Here is a 16,956-nt window from a genome sequence, read left to right as displayed (position 1 = left end):
TTCCTGATGTCATGTCCTAAGTCAGCAAGATGGTCTCGCCATCCTCACTTCGAAAGAGCATTCTGACTGCACTTCTTCTAAGACTGACTTGTTTGTTCTTCAGACAACCTAGGCATATTCAATGTCTGTTGCCAAGCAGGCGTAAATCAGCATATATGGTCACTAAACTCCTTAGAAAGAATTGTTACCTTTTTTTTTTTTTTAACAATATGAAAGTACTCATTTGTTACTTCTGCATGTCTAAGCAAAAACACATACAATTAGACATAATTAAGGGTATATATTCAAAACTAATGAAGCTCTGGTGGCACAGTGGTTAAGAGTTTGACTGCTAACCAAAAGATTGACAGTTTTAATTCACTAGCCACTCCTTGGAAGCCCTATGAGGCAATTCCACTCTGTCCTATAAGGTTACTATGTGTTGGAATCAACTCAACGGCAATGGGTTATGTGGTTATATAAAACCGACAGCCAGAGCTATTCTCAACAAAGAGAGATTGAAAGCATTCCGTTTGAGAATGTGAAACAGACAAAGATGCCCATTATCACCACTCTTATTCAATATTGTACTGGAAGTCCTAGCCGGAGCAATAAAGCAAGAAAGGGAAATAAAGGGCATTCGAATTGCTAAGGAAGAACCAAAACTATCTGTATTTGCAGATGACATGATCCTACACATAGAAAAGCCCAGATATTGCACAAGAAAGTTACTGGAACTAATAGAACTTTTCAAAAAAGTGACAGGGTACAAGATCAGCATACAAAAATCAGTAGGATTCCTCTACGCTAAAAAATGAGAACTCCGAAATCAAGAAACAGTATGACTTACAATAGCCCCCAAAATTATAAAATACCCAGGAGTAAATATAGCCGGGGATGTAAAAGACTTATACGAGGAAAACTACAAAAAAAACTACTGCAAGAAACCAGAGACCAACATAAATAGAAAAACATAACATGCTTATGAATTGGAAGATTTAAAATTGTGAAAATATCAGCACTACCCAAAGCAATATGTAGACATAATGCAATTTTGATCCAAATCCCAACAACATTCTTTAAAGAAATGGAAAAACTAATATCCAGCTTTATATGGAAAGGAAAGAGCCCCCAAATAACTAAAGCATTACTGAAGAAGAATAAAGAAGGAGGCCTCACACTTCACAGTCTCAGAACTTACTATACAGCCATGATAGTCAAAACGGCCGTAATAGTCAAAACTGGCACAAGGACAGACACATAGACCAATGGAACAGAACTGAGAACCCATAAATAAATCCATTCAGTTATGGACTGCTGATCTTTGATAAGAGGTTGAAGTCCATTCAATGGGAAAGATGCTATCTCTTTAACAAATGATGCTGGCAAAACTGAATATCCATTTGCACAAAAATGAAACAGGATCCATACCTCACACCTTAAACAAAAACTAACTCAAAATGGATCAAAGACCTAAATGTTAAACCTGAAACTATAAAGTTCCTGGAAGATAACATAGGGACAATGCTAGAGGTCCTAATTTGTGGCATAAAAACACCATCAAACATAACTAAAATTGTACAAACAGAACATAAACTAGATAACTGGGATTTCCTAAAAATTAAAAACTTATGCTCACCAAAGGACTTTATCAAAGGAGGAAAAAGAACCTACAGACTGGGGAAAAAAAATCGGCAGTGACATACCCGACAAGGTCTAATCTCTAGAATATATAGAAAACTTCGACACCTCAACAAAAAACAAATGATCCAATCAAAAAATGGGCAAAGGGCATGAACAGTCACTTCACCAAAGAAGACATTCAGGCAGCTAAAAATATATGAAGAGATGTTCGCAACCATTAGCTATTTAGGGGATGCAAATCAAAACTACAATAAGATACTATCTCACCCCTGGAAAAATGGCACTGATTAAAAAACAAAACAACAAATGCTGGTGAGGTTGTGGGGAGTCTAGAACTCTTATGCACTGCTGGTGGGATTATAAAATAGTACAACCACTATGGAAAACAGTATGGCACTTCATCAAAAAGCTAGAAATAGAAATATTATATATTCCAACAATCCCACTCCTGGGTATATAGCTATATAAACTAGAGAAATAAAAGCAAGAATAGACATATGCACACCCATGTTCATTGTAGCATTATTCACAATAGCAAAGAGATGGAAACAACCTATGAGTCCATGAATGGATGAATGGATAAATAAATTCTACATACATGCAATGGAATACAATGCAATGATAAAGAATAATAGTGAGTCCAGGGAACATCTCATAACATATGGATGAATCTGGGGGATATTATGCTGAGTGAAATAAGTCAATCAAAAAAGGACAAATACTGTATGATACCACTTTTTTAAAAAGTCAAGAATAGGTTTACACACAGAAAGCAACATTCTCTGATGCTTAGCATGGATGGGAGAAGGAGGGATGGAGAATCACTTACTATATAGTAGACACTTGTTAATTTTCATGAAAGGAAAAGCAATACACAATATGTGGGAAATCAGCACAATGTGACCAAGGTGAATGAAGACACTGAGAGGTACGCAAGAATAGAGGATAACTATGGTAAATGCTATACAATTCTGCAACAACAGTAATAAGAACCAAAAACTTGTCAGTGGTTACATAGGTAGACATGTATGCTATATAGGTGTGAGAAGGCGTATGGGAGTATGTGTGTGTGAAAATATAGGTTTAGTTGTAGACATTTGTATATACATATTTGTATGCACTGCATATATACGCACATATATAATAGAGCACATAAGGGACACAGTTATGAGAACTTCTTAGACATATCCAAACATCTCATGGGATTAAGTTACTGGGCTTGAAGACTAAGGACCATAGTCATGGTTGATACCTAGGTCGATTAGCATAACTTAGTTCTTAAAGATAGTCATACTAGTTTGGTGAGTATAGCCTGGGAGCTTGTGAGCGGCCATCTAAGACACAACTATTGATCTCTTCCTTTTTGCAACAAAGGAAAGTGAAGGAAACAAAATACTCAAGGAAGCAATTAGTCCACAGCACTAATGGCCCACAGGAACCACAACCTCCTCTATCCTGATGAGACCGGAAGAATTGGATGATGCCTGGCTACTATTACTGACTGCTTTGATGAAAGACACAATATAAGGTCCTAGACAGAATAGGAGAAAAATGTAAAACAAAACTGAAATTCATAAAAAGAGACCAGTCTTATTGGACTGATAGAAACTGGAGGAACTACTGAGATTTTGTTCTAAGACTTCCTTTTAACCTGGAACTGAAGCCATTGCCAGAGGTCACCTTTCAGCCAAATAACAGATTGACCTATAAAATAAACAACTCTAGTGAGGACTGTACTCCATTAGAACAATCAACTATACAAGACCAAAGGGACAACATTTGCCCTAAAGCAAAGATAAGAGGCAAGAAGTGTCAGAGAAACCGGAAGGATGGAAACAAAGGAAGGCAGGGTAGACATGGGGAGAGTGCTGACACATTGTGGGATTAGCAATTAATGTCATAGAACAATCTGTGTATGAATTGTTGAATGGGAAACTAATTTGCTGTGTAAACTTTCACCCCTAAAACACTGTAAGATGTTAAAAAAAAAAAACTTACAAGAGAGTTTTTAATTGGTTGGATTTAAAAAAATTAAAAATCACTGTGGTCAATAGGTCAAATATTTAAAAATGGAGACTGGTTAAATAAATTATGACAGAAATGTAGAATAAACTATTGCATAGTTTTTAAAAATCTATTTAAAATAATGCTAAGTTACATGGGAGAAGATAAATAATGTAAAATAAAAAGGCAATATATAAACAAAATAGAGACTACATGATTCTAAATTTAAAATATGTTTTGGGAAAAATTAACCATTAGTTTGGAAAAACTTTTGTTGTTGTTGTTTTGTGTAACATTCTTTTCCCATCTTCCATCATTTTCTGCAGTGGCTAATTATCCCTATTTCAATCAGAAAAAAAAAATATTTGATATTGTTGCTATGAGTCATTAACTGTCTGATATTATTGCTATGAGTCATTAACTGTCTTACTTATTTTCAGAAATTTTACTTTGCTCAAACCATTAATGAACTAAAATTATTTACCAACTTCCATAATCCAAACAAATATATTAAAAGGGAAGGGGAAGTAGGGACAGACATGTAAATATTCATTGCATATTCTGGGCAAAGGATAAGGTGTTTACATATCTGACAATGTATTTACACAGGACAAAGTGTTTACATATCACTTGTAAAAGGATACTGACAATTCTACAGTTAAAAGGGAATTACTGTTCATAACATGGTATTTCTAGACAAAACACATGCTCTGTGTTTTTTTCCAGCTCGCGCCCTTTCCCTGAGAGGCGCCCTCACAAGCACCACCATGCCAATCCTCTTTCACATGTCGCAGTAAAAAAAAATTAGCATAGCTGCTTATGAAAATACTTTGCTGGGGCACTGCGCAGCCGGCAAACAAATGCAGAAGTTGCACGTTAATTGGGTAAAATACGGTAAGTACTCTTTGGACTCTAAGATTGTCTTTCAGTGGCTAGTTCTCTTTTGAACCAGCTCACTAATTTCATAGGAAGATAGCCCACCAAGGTTGAAATCCTTTAACGATTTTCCTAAGTTGCCATTCAACATCTGAACAACTTTATTGATGGGGAGCTCATTGTCTTCAGAAAGAGGTTATTTATTTTTTGAAAGCTGTTGCAGAATGAAAAAGCTACATTTATCCCCTGATAGATTTCTTATCTTTTTTATCCTTAGAGAAAGTTTAATCCAACTCAAATAATTGCAAATTGATATTCTGTAAACCTTTCCCCAATTACCCTGGTAAATATCCTCTATTCCATGCAAGAATATTTTGTTCATTTCCCCATCTAGGTATATTGTCATCTTTTCAACTATTGCTTATTGTCCAAGACTTGCTTCTGGTAATGGCTCTTTGAGGAAAACTCCCCTGATGCTCATCCATCATCCCAGTTTAGTTAGATGTCACAAAGTATACCTACATAGCGCTCAGCTCTTATAATTCCCTTGGCATTTTCCGTGTTATATTGTTGTATTCTGATTGTCAGGAATGGTTAGGTCTCAAACTGTCAGGTCTTAAAAGTCAGTGTCCATGCATTTGCTTTTGTCTTTTCAGTGCAGAAATACCTCATCAGTGTTTCAATTTTCAGTGATGGATTTTTATGGGCCTTTGAAATGGACAGCAAACCACGAAAAGCAGAGCATGAATAAAATCTCATCCTTCAATAAGTGATGTGCCTTTCCTTCCAGAATGCTTACCTTCAAAGGACAACATTTGACTACTAAATTTTTCTCTCACCTCTCCAAATAATGAGTGTCTCTATTGGGCAAAGTTGTCAATGAACATTAAAGACTTTTACCAAATTATTACAGAGTCTTCATTTTCCAAGTCTACCACTAAAGAACAAAGTGAGACAAATAATCCAATTAAGAAATAGGCAAAGAATATAAAGAGACACTTCACCAAAGAAGACATTCTGGCAACTAACAGACATATGAGGAAATGCTTATTATCACCAGTCATTACAGAAATGCAAATCAAAACAATAATGAGATACAATCTTACCCTGATTTTACTGGCATAAATCAAAATAACAGAAAATAACAAATGTTGGAGAGGTTGGGGGAAGATTGGAACTCTTAAGCACTACTGGTGGGAATGCAAAATGGTACAACCATTTTGGAAAACAATATGGTGCTTCATTACAAAGCTAGAAATACCACATGATCCAGCAATTCCACTTCTAGGAAAATATCCTACAGAAATAAGACATATCACAGGAAAAGACATATGCACACCTATATCTGTTGCAACATTATTCATAATAGTAAAAAGATGGAAACAATCTAAGTGTCCATCAACAGATAAATGGACAAACAAGCTATGGCTGGTACATACACAAAATGGAATGCTACACAAGGATAAAGAACAATGATGAATCTGAGAAACATCTCATAACATGGATGAATCTGGAGGGCATGATGCTGACTGAAATAAATCAATCACAAAATGACAAATATTGTATGAGATCACTATTATAAAAACACATGAAAATGTTTTCACACAGGAAGAAACAGCCTTTGTGGCTATGAGGAAGGGGAGGAGTAGGGAGGGAAAAACACTAACTAGATAGTAGATAAGTGTAATTTGGGCAAAGGGTAAGCCAGTACATAATACAGGGGAAGTTAGCACAACTTGACCAGGGCAAAGTCATAGAAGCTTCACAGATACATCCAAATGCCCTAAAAGGCTGAGCTACTAGACTGAGGGTTGGGGATCATGGTCTCGGGGCACATCTAGGTCGACTGGCATAACATAGTCTATAAAGACAATGTTCTACATCTGACTGTGATGAGTAGCATCTGGGGTTTTAAAAGCCTGCAAATGGCCATCTAAGATATATCTACTGGTCCCATCCCAGTTGGAGCAAAGGAGAATGAAGAAGGCCAAAGATATAAGGGAAAGATTAGTTCAAAGGACTAATGGACCACAACTACCACAATCTCCACCAGACTGAGCCCAGAACAACTAGAAGGTGTCTGGTTACCACCACTGGCTCCTCTAGCAGGGATCACAATAGAGATCTCTCTCCTGGACAGAGAGCTGGAGAAAAATGTAGGAAAAAAAATTGAAATTCACACACAACAAACACACAAAAACCAGGCTTGCGGGTCTGACAGAGACTGGAGAAACCCTGAAAATATGGCTTATGGTCACCATTTTAACTCAGTACTGAAGTCACTCCTGAAGTTTATCCTTGAGCCAAAGATTATTCCAGTCTATAGGGCCAACAATAACACACATGAGCTATGTGTTTCACAGTTCAATCAAGTATACGAGACTAATGCCCAAAAGCAAAGACAAGATGGAAGAAAGGGACAGAAAAACTGGACAAATGGAAATAGGGAAAATGGGGTGAAGAAGGGGAGAGTGTTGGCACATGGTGGGCTTGGCAACCAATGTCACAAAACAATTTGTATATTGTTTAATGAGAAATTTTAATTTGCTCTGTAAACTTTCACCTAAATCACAATAAAAAAAAAGAAAACACACACACACAAAACAACAGAGTGAATCATTATGGACCTTTAGATTTAGCTGTCCTAAACACCCAGGTGGATCTGCCTGGATTAACCTTCAACATTTTATCTTCCCCAGCTCCCATGATGTATACCACTTAACCAAATTGAAAGGAAAAAACCAAACCCTTTGTTACCAAGTCAATTTTGACTCAGAGTGACCCTATAGGACATAGTAGAAATGCCCTATAAGGTTTCAGAGGAGCAACTGGCAGATTTGAACTGCCAACCTTTTGGTTAACAGCTGAGCTTTTAACCACTATGCCACATCACTTCTGTTCTGGTTTGTATTTTTCAGCTTCTGTGTTTCCAGCAACATGCTTCAAAGGAAATATTGAAAATTGCTTTTGGGGTGAAAGTTTGGAAACAAGCTTATAAAAAGAAATCTTGTTTTTGGAACTAAAAAGAATTGAGTGATGTCAGTTCTAGATGTTAGTTTGTATTCAAGGCTTAAGCCAGTGAGTGTGCATATTCAGATATTCTTCAGAGGGTTAGCTGTCATGCTTTTACGAAGACCCTCATTTAGGAAGATGCCATAGAAAGAGGCCAGTGTGAGTTCTTAGAATGCCTGCAGGGATGTATCCAGTTATTGGAGATTTTTAATTTTTGATTGTGATTTATCAATACAGCCCAACCAAATGCTTTATTAATTCAGAAGGTGTCATAACTTCAATTTATTTTATATCTTTTACTGCTTAGGCCAAATACTTTATTAATAATCATCACATGCGTTTCAACGATGTGGCATACATTAAAATACTTGACAAGCTGCTCATTAATCTACACATTGCAGCCCACCGCACACTATGCTGATGGAATTTCACTTTTTATAGACCCATCTTTGAATTTTGATGATTTGGTTCAATATTGTTAGCAGGGAATTTGCCTTCTTGGGGACTGTGTTGCCCATTAAATGAGACATGCTAGGGTGATTGGGATGTGTTTTGATTTAACAATTGAATTGATAATTGTATACACTCTACTAATCAGAAAACTTTCACTGCTGAAAGTGACTTAGACTTCTGTGTGCTTATGTTGTAAAAAAGCTTTCTTTCTCCCATTTTCTGATCCCAAACTGATACAAAATCTTCTTAGAAACCAAATAGATAATATTTAGAGGTATTTAAAACAATCATTTTATTCTTCTCCTTTATTTAAATATAATATCTCATATCTTACCAACTAAACTAAAAACAGCAGTCCTCAGAGACTGGAAGTCACAGAGATAGGAAAAAGATCAGAATAAAATTCTTAGAACTGAACCTGGAAGACTATAGGCGATAAATTTACACGAGCATTGACCTTAACACCAGTTAAACCATTTTCATTATATTGCTAGTTAAACTCAGGAACCATACAACAACCAAAGAAACAAATAGCCTAATTTGAGTCCCCTCCCTCAACTGTTATGTCTATGAAAAATTTGAATTATCCTTCAGTTATTTTAGTGTGGAATTAACACAGCCTTCAGTCATGTCAACAGCTCAGCAAATGGCCTCCATAGTGTGTACATAAATATTTATTCAATAGATATTTCTTGAGCTCCCTACTATGTACTAATCATTTGGTGGGTACACTGCTCTCATGGAAGTGGTTGAAAGATAAACACAAGTAGTTGAGAAGCGTAGATAGTTTATCAGAAGCCAGAATGTGATTTTTTGAGTAAATTTAGTATAGTAGAAAAAGCAAACACTGTGTTTGAGGGAAATTAGTATCAGCAAATAGTTATTGACTCCACAGTTTGGGTTCAGGTTAACCAGTACTCAAATCTCAGCCCTAAAATCATAGAGCTATGTGACCCAGAGAAAGGTTTTTAACCTCTCTATACCTCAACTTCTTCATCTATGCATTGGGATGACTAGTGCTAGCTCACAGTATTCTTCAGAAGAATAAAGGATAAGAAAGATACTGTACATTTAGTGTCTGTTCATTTTGATTACTATGAATAGTTGTGATAATAAATGTGTGACTGTTATTAATATTTCTATCAAAAGCAGCTTGAAAAACCAAAGTTTGTAGTAGATCTGAATAGCCAAATGAGGGTTCCTTGGAACAGATGGATCTGCCTTGAGCCTTGAGTGGCCAAGTTGCCTATTGAAATAAAGATGAATATACCCAAATGGGGAGTAAACATTGTGGAGCTATGGCACTAAGACAGTGCACGGTATTTGAAGCATAAAGAGTGGATGGGCTATTTCAAGGTTTTTTTCTATAAAGGGATTTAATCTGAATGAGCCAGACTGTAGATGCAAGTAGCACTGATGTCACTCTATAAGATACCATTTCTCAAAACCGGACTCAGAACATGCTGGTATATTGAGATTAGCCTTCAGGAAAATTACAAGCCTTGAAATTATTAAGAGCAGTTAACATCCTGACGTTTTTGACAATTCTCTAAACGATGAAAGTAAGATCAAGATGTAAAACTTCGTCACGTAATCCTCCCAAATTACTACTAAAATTATAGCAGAGGGTGAAAAAAGGAAAAAATAAATCAATAAATGCATGTAGTTGACTTTAGACAGAGGGATTGTCTTTTATTAGAAATTGTGTTTCATTTGGATGTTATCATTGATTGAATTGTGTCACCCGAAGATGTGTCAACTTGGCTAGGTCATGGTTCTTTCCAGTATTGTGTGATTGCACACCTTTTTTGTCACCTGTTGTGATTTTTCTATGTGTTGTAAATCCTACTTCTATGATGCTAATGAGGCAGGGTTAGAGGCAGTTATGTTAATAAAACAATCTACAAGATTAGGTTTTGTTTTAAGCCAATCTCTTTTGAGGCATAAAAGAGAGAAGTAAGCAGAGAGAGAGGGTGACCTCATAACACCAAGAAACAAGAGCCACGGGAATAGTACATCCTTTGACCCCTGCACTGAGAAGCTCCTCAACTTGGGAAGACTGATGACAAGGACCTTCCCCCAGAGTCCACAGACAGAAAGCCTTCCCCTGAAGCAGATACCCTGAATTCAGACTTCTAGCCTCCTAGACTGTGAGATAATAAATTTCCCTCTGTAAAGCCATCCATTTGTGGTATTTCTGTTATAGCGGCACTAGGTGACTAAGACACATGTTAAATGGATATATTGTTTTTATAAAAAGCTGAATACATACATAGGTACACGAGTGTGGGTTCTTTGAGGAGGAATTATACCCAGTATCAGGTATAGTGTATAGTGCTGGATAAGCCCACATAAAAGTGTCAACATTTCTTACATGTTACAACAAAAGAAAAAAAAAAAAAGACAATCACTATTCTGGTTTATAGGAACATCACATTGAGTGAATATTTTTTTACTGAAAGCATAGGGAGTGTATTTTCTTCAGTAAACAAAGTTTTTTTTTTTTTTTTTACTACCATGGGCACAAATAACATTATGTAGGAATATTACTGATAAAAAATTTACCAGACTGCATGGGCTTATCTTGCTTCTTATTAACAGAATCATTTACTTGCCGCTATTCTTAGGTTCTTGAAAAATAAAGTCCTTTTTTGCCCTTCTATATCACAATGTAATATTAATGTATGTTTATACATATACATTAATACAAAACCAAAAGGGAAGAACGCTATCAGCATTTCTCAAGACGAAAGAACTGAAGAAAAAATTCAAGCCTCAAGTTGCAATACTGAAGAATTATACAGGGAAAATATTAAACAATGCAGGAAAGAGCAAAAGAGGATGGAAGGAAGACACAGAGCCACTATACCAAAAAGAATTGGTTAATGTTCAGTCATTTCTGGAGTTAGCATATGATCAGGAACTGATGGTCCTGAAGGAGGAAGTCCAAGTTGCACTGAAGGCATTAGCAAAAAACAAGGCTTCATGAATTGACAGAATACCAATTGAAATGTTTCAACAAATGGATGAAGCACTGGAAGTGCTCACTCATCTATGCCAAGAAATTTGGACAACAGCTACCTGGCCAACCAACTGGAAGAGATCTATGTGCCTATTCCCAAGAAAGGTGATCTAACTGAATGCGGAACTTATTAATATCACATACCAGCGAAACTTTGCTGTAGATCATTCCAAAGCGGCTGCAGCAATATATCAACAGGGAACCGCCAGAAATTCAAGCCAGATATAGAAGAGGTTGTGGAACCAGAGATATCATTGCTGAGGTCAGATGGATGCTTACTGAAGGCAGAGAATACTAGAAAGATGTTTACCTGTGTTTTATTGACTATGCTAAGGCATTTGGCTGTGTAGACCATAATAAATTATGGATAACATTGCAAAGAGTGGGAATTCCAGACACTTAATTGTGCTCATGAAGAATCTGTACACGGATCAAGAGGCAGTTTTTCGGACAGAACAAGGGGATACTGAGTGGTTTAAAGTCAAGAAAGGTGTGTGTCAGGGTTGTATGCTTTCACCATACATATGCTGTATGCTGGACTATATGAACAACAGGGCATCAGGATTGGAGACAGATTCATTAAGAACCTGAGATATGCAGATGACAAAACCTTGCTTGCTGAAAGTGAAGAGAACTTGAAGCACTGACTGATGAAGATCAAAGATCACAGACTTCAGTACGAATTAAATCTCAACATTAAGAAAATGAAAATCTCACGACTGGACCAAAAAACGAATCATGAAAAACAGAAAAAGTTGAGGTTGTCAAGCATTTCCTTTTACTTGGATCCACAATCAACAGCCATGAAATTAGAATTCAAGAAATCAAAAGACAGGAGGTAGGACCAAGATGGCAGAGCAGTCAGACACTTCCTGTGGCCCCTATCACAACAAAGACTCAAAAAAGCAAGTGAATCAATTCTATACCTCAATCTAGGAGCCCATGAACATCAAAGGCAAAGCTGAGCAATTGGACTGAGTGGCAGGGGAAGGGAGAGACAGTTCAGAAGCAGGAAAGATTTGCCAGGTCTGACCCGGTGGGAACCAGCACCCTCTAGACCTGGATCAGCTCATGTCAATGGTGAGGCAAGCAGTGGTGTTCAGGACTTGTCTTCCACATGGGGAGAGACTGAGAGGAGGAGAGTCTACTCATGCCTCCAGATTCAGTGAAAAGTGGTGCTAAATTGGTAAAAGATAAGAACATGGGGGGCGGAGCCAAGATGGCGGACTAGGCAGACGCTACCTCGGATCCCTCTTACAACAAAGACATGGAAAAACAAGTGGATCGATCACGTACATAACAATCTACGAACCCTGAACAATAAACACAGATTTAGAGACGGAGAACGAACTAATACGGGGAAGCAGCGATTGTTTCCAGCGCCTGGAGCCAGCGTACCAGTCAGGTACGGCACAAGCACAGAGACCTGCTCCACCCTCCTGAACTAACCCCGGGAGGGGGACCAGCCGGTTTCACGGGTGGCGTGGGACGCAGCCGGTAGGAGAAGTCCCCGGGAGGCAGTGATTGGTCTTGGAGCAGAAAGAGCAGCATCCGAGCCGGGGAACCGTCCCGCAGGGATTTGGACTGGATGCAGGTACGCCATAAACACGGAGAGTTGCTCCACCCCCCTGAACTAACCCCGGGAAGGGGACCAGCTGGGTCGCGCGGGGGGCGTGGGACGCAGCCGGTAGGAGAAATCCCCGGGAGGCAGCGACTGGTATTGGAGTAGGGAGAGCAGTGTCCCAGCCGGGACACTCGGTCACGGCACAAGCACGGGGACCTGCTCCACCCATCTGAACTAACCCCGGGAGGAGGCCCAACTGGCTCTCGGGTGTGGCACGGCCACGCGGCTGGAGGGACGAGAAGTCCCCGGGAAGCAGCGACTGATTTTGGAGTCGAGAGTGCACTGTCCCAGTAGGGGAGGCTTGACGCTGGGCGTGGGGCTGGAAGCGGAGGATCTGACCGTGACTCCAGCGGGCCAGACCCCCCGGGGGCAATCTCCACACAGCCAGTACACATAGGCGACACGCCCACGGGAATCTCAAATATAATAGTCATTCCAAGCAAGACAAGCAACTCTGGCTATATTCTAAGGTGCTACTCTCCTATCTCTCTGTTCCCTCCCCCACCCTCCCCAGGCGGCTTCATTAACATCCGAATAGCCTGAGCCAGAGGGAGAACTCTGATAGGGATCTGACTGCATTTTTTTTTTTAGCGGATTTTCTGGAAAAACTACTTTCCCAGTGATGGCTCGGAGACAACAATCCATATCAAACCACTTAAAGAAGCAGACCATGACAGGTTCTCCAACCCCCCAAACAAAAGAATCAAAACCTTTCCCAAATGAAGATACAATCTTGGAATTATCAGATACAGAATATAAAAAACTAATTTACAGAATGCTTAATGATATCACAAATGAAATTAGGATAACTGCAGAAAGAGGCAAGGAACACACTGATAAAACTGTTGAAGAACTCAAAAAGATTATTCAAGAACATACTGGAAAAATTAATAAGTTGCAAGAATCCATAGAGAGACAACATGTAGAAATCCAAAAGATTAACAATAAAATAACAGAATTAGACAACGCACTAGGAAGTCAGAGGAGCAGACCTGAGCAATTAGATTGCAGACTGGGACATCTGGAGGACCAGGGAATCAACACCAACATAGCTGAAAAAAAATCAGGTAAAAGAATTAAAAAAAATGAAGAAACCCTAAGAATTATGTGGGACTCTATCAAGAAGGATAACCTGCGGGTGATTGGAGTCCCAGAACAGGGAGGGGGGACAGAAAACACAGAGAAAATAGTTGAAGAACTCCTGACACAAAACTTCCCTGACATCATGAAAGACGAAAGGATAGCTATCCAAGATGCTCATCGAACCCCATTTAAGACTGATCCAAAAAGAAAAACACCAAGACATATTATCATCAAACTCACCAAAACCAAAGATAAACAGAAAATTTTAAAAGCAGCCAGGGAGAAAAGAAAGGTTTCCTTCAAGGGAGAATCAATAAGAATATGTTCTGACTACTCAGCAGAAACCATGCAGGCAAGAAGGGAATGGGACAACATATACAGAACACTGAAGGAGAAAAACTGCCAGCCAAGGATCATATATCCAGCAAAACTCTCTCTGAAATATGAAGGCGAAATTAAGATATTTACAGACAAACACAAGTTTAGAGAATTTGCAAAAACCAAACCAAAGCTACAAGAAATACTAAAGGATATTGTTTGGTCAGAGAACCAGTAATATCAGATACCAGCACAATACAAGGTCACAAAACAGAACGTCCTGATATCAACTCAAATAGGGAAATCACAAAAACAAAGAAATTAAGATTAATTAAAAAAAAATACACATAACAGGGAATCATGGAAGTCAATAGGTAAAAGATCACAATAATCAAAAAGAGGGACTAAATACAGGAGACATTGAACTGCCATATGGATAGTGATACAAGGTGATATAGAACAATACAAGTTAGGTTTTTACTTAGAAAAATAGGGGTAAATAATAAGGTAACCACAAAAAGGTATAACAACTCTATAACTCAAGATGAAAACCAAGAAAAACGTAACGACTCAACTAACATAAAGTCAAGCACTATGAAAATGAGGATCTCACAATTTACTAAGAAAAACGCCTCAGCACAAAAAAGTATGTGGAAAAATGAAATTGTCAACAACACACATAAAAAGGCATCAAAATGACAGTACTAAAAACTTATTTATCTATAATTACCCGGAATGTAAATGGACTAAATGCACCAATAAAGAGACAGAGAGTCACAGACTGGATACAGAAACACGATCCATCTATATGCTGCCTACAAGAGACACACCTTAGACTTAGAGACACAAACAAAGTAAAACTCAAAGGATGGAAAAAAGTATATCAAGCAAACAATAAGCAAAAAAGAAGAGAAGTAGCAATATTAATTTCTGACAAAATAGACTTTAGACTTAAATCCACCACAAAGGATAAAGAAGGACACTACATAATGATAAAAGGGACAATTGATCAGGAAGACATAACCATATTAAATATTTACGCACCCAATGACAGGGCTGCGAGATACATAAATCAAATTTTAACAGAATTGAAAAGCGAGATAGATACCTCCACAATTATAGTAGGAGACTTCAACACACCACTTTCGGAGAAGGACAGGACATCCAGTAAGAAGCTCAACAGAGACACGGAAGATCTAATTACAACAATCAACCAACTTGACCTCATTGACTTATACAGAATTCTCCACCCAACTGCTGCAAAATATACTTTTTTTTCTAGTGCACATGGAACATTCTCTAGAATAGACCACATATTAGGTCATAAAACAAACCTTTGCAGAGTCCAAAACATCGAAATATTACAAAGCATCTTCTCAGACCACAAGGCAATAAAACTAGAGATCAATAACAGAAAAACTAGGGAAAAGAAATCAAATACTTGGAAAATGAACAATACCCTCTTGAAAAAAGACTGGGTTATAGAAGACATCAAGGAGGGAATAAGAAAATTCATAGAAAGCAACGAGAATGAAAATACTTCCTATCAAAACCTCTGGGACACAGCAAAAGCAGTACTCAGAGGCCAATTTATATCAATAAATGCACACATACAAAAAGAAGAAAGAGCCAAAATCAGAGAACTGTCCCGACAACTTGAACAAATAGAAAGTGAGCAACAAAAGAATCCATCAGGCACCAGAAGAAAACAAATAATAAAAATTAGAGCTGAACTAAATGAATTAGAGAACAGAAAAACAATCGAAAGAATTAACAAAGCCAAAAGCTGGTTCTTTGAAAAAATTAACAAAATTGATAAACCATTGGCTAGACTGACTAAAGAAATACAGGAAAGGAAACAAATAACCCGAATAAGAAATGAGAAGGACCACATCACAACAGAACCAAATGAAATTAAAAGAATCATTTCAGATTATTATGAAAATTGTACTCTAACAAATTTGAAAACCTAGAAGAAATGGATGAATTCCTGGAAAAACACTACCTACCTAAACTAACACATTCAGAAGTAGAACAACTAAATAGACCCATAACAAAAAAAGAGATTGAAATGGTAATCAAAAAACTCCCAACAAAAAAAAGCCCTGGCCCGGACGGCTTCACTGCAGAGTTCTACCAAACTTTCAGAGAAGAGTTAACACCACTACTACTAAAAGTATTCCAAAGCATAGAAAATGACGGAATACTACCCAACTCATTCTATGAAGCCACCATCTCCCTGATACCAAAACCAGGTAAAGACATTACAAAAAAAGAAAATTATAGACCTATATCCCTCATGAACATTGATGCAAAAATCCTCAACAAAATTCTGGCCAATAGAATCCAACAACACATCAAAAAAATAATTCACCCTGATCAAGTGGGATTTATACCAGGTATGCAAGGCTGGTTTAATATCAGAAAAACCATTAATGTAATCCATCACATAAATAAAACAAAAGACAAAAACCACATGATCTTATCAATTGATGCAGAAAAGGCATTTGACAAAGTCCCACACCCATTCATGATAAAAACTCTTACCAAAATAGGAATTGAAGGAAAATTCCTCAACATATTTTTTTTTTTTTTTTATGCAAAGCCAACAGCCAATATCACTCTAAATGGAGAGAACCTGAAAGCATTTCCCTTGAGAACGGGAACCAGACAAGGATGCCCTTTATTACCGCTCTTATTCAACATCGTGTTGGAAGTCTTAGCCAGGGCAATTAGGCTAGACAAAGAAATAAAAGGTATCCGGATTGGCAAGGAAGAAGTAAAGTTATCACTATTTGCAGATGACATGATTATATACACAGAAAACCCTAAGGAATCCTCCAGAAAACTACTGAAACTAATAGAAGAGTTTGGCAGAGTCTCAGGTTCTAAAATAAACATACAAAAATCACTTGGATTCCTCTACATCAACAAAAAGAAC

Source organism: Loxodonta africana, chromosome 6, assembly GCF_030014295.1.
Source record: "Loxodonta africana isolate mLoxAfr1 chromosome 6, mLoxAfr1.hap2, whole genome shotgun sequence".
Taxonomy (NCBI): Eukaryota; Metazoa; Chordata; class Mammalia; order Proboscidea; family Elephantidae; genus Loxodonta; species Loxodonta africana.
The sequence above is the reverse complement of the archived record's forward strand: the minus strand, read 5'-3'. Positions refer to the sequence as shown.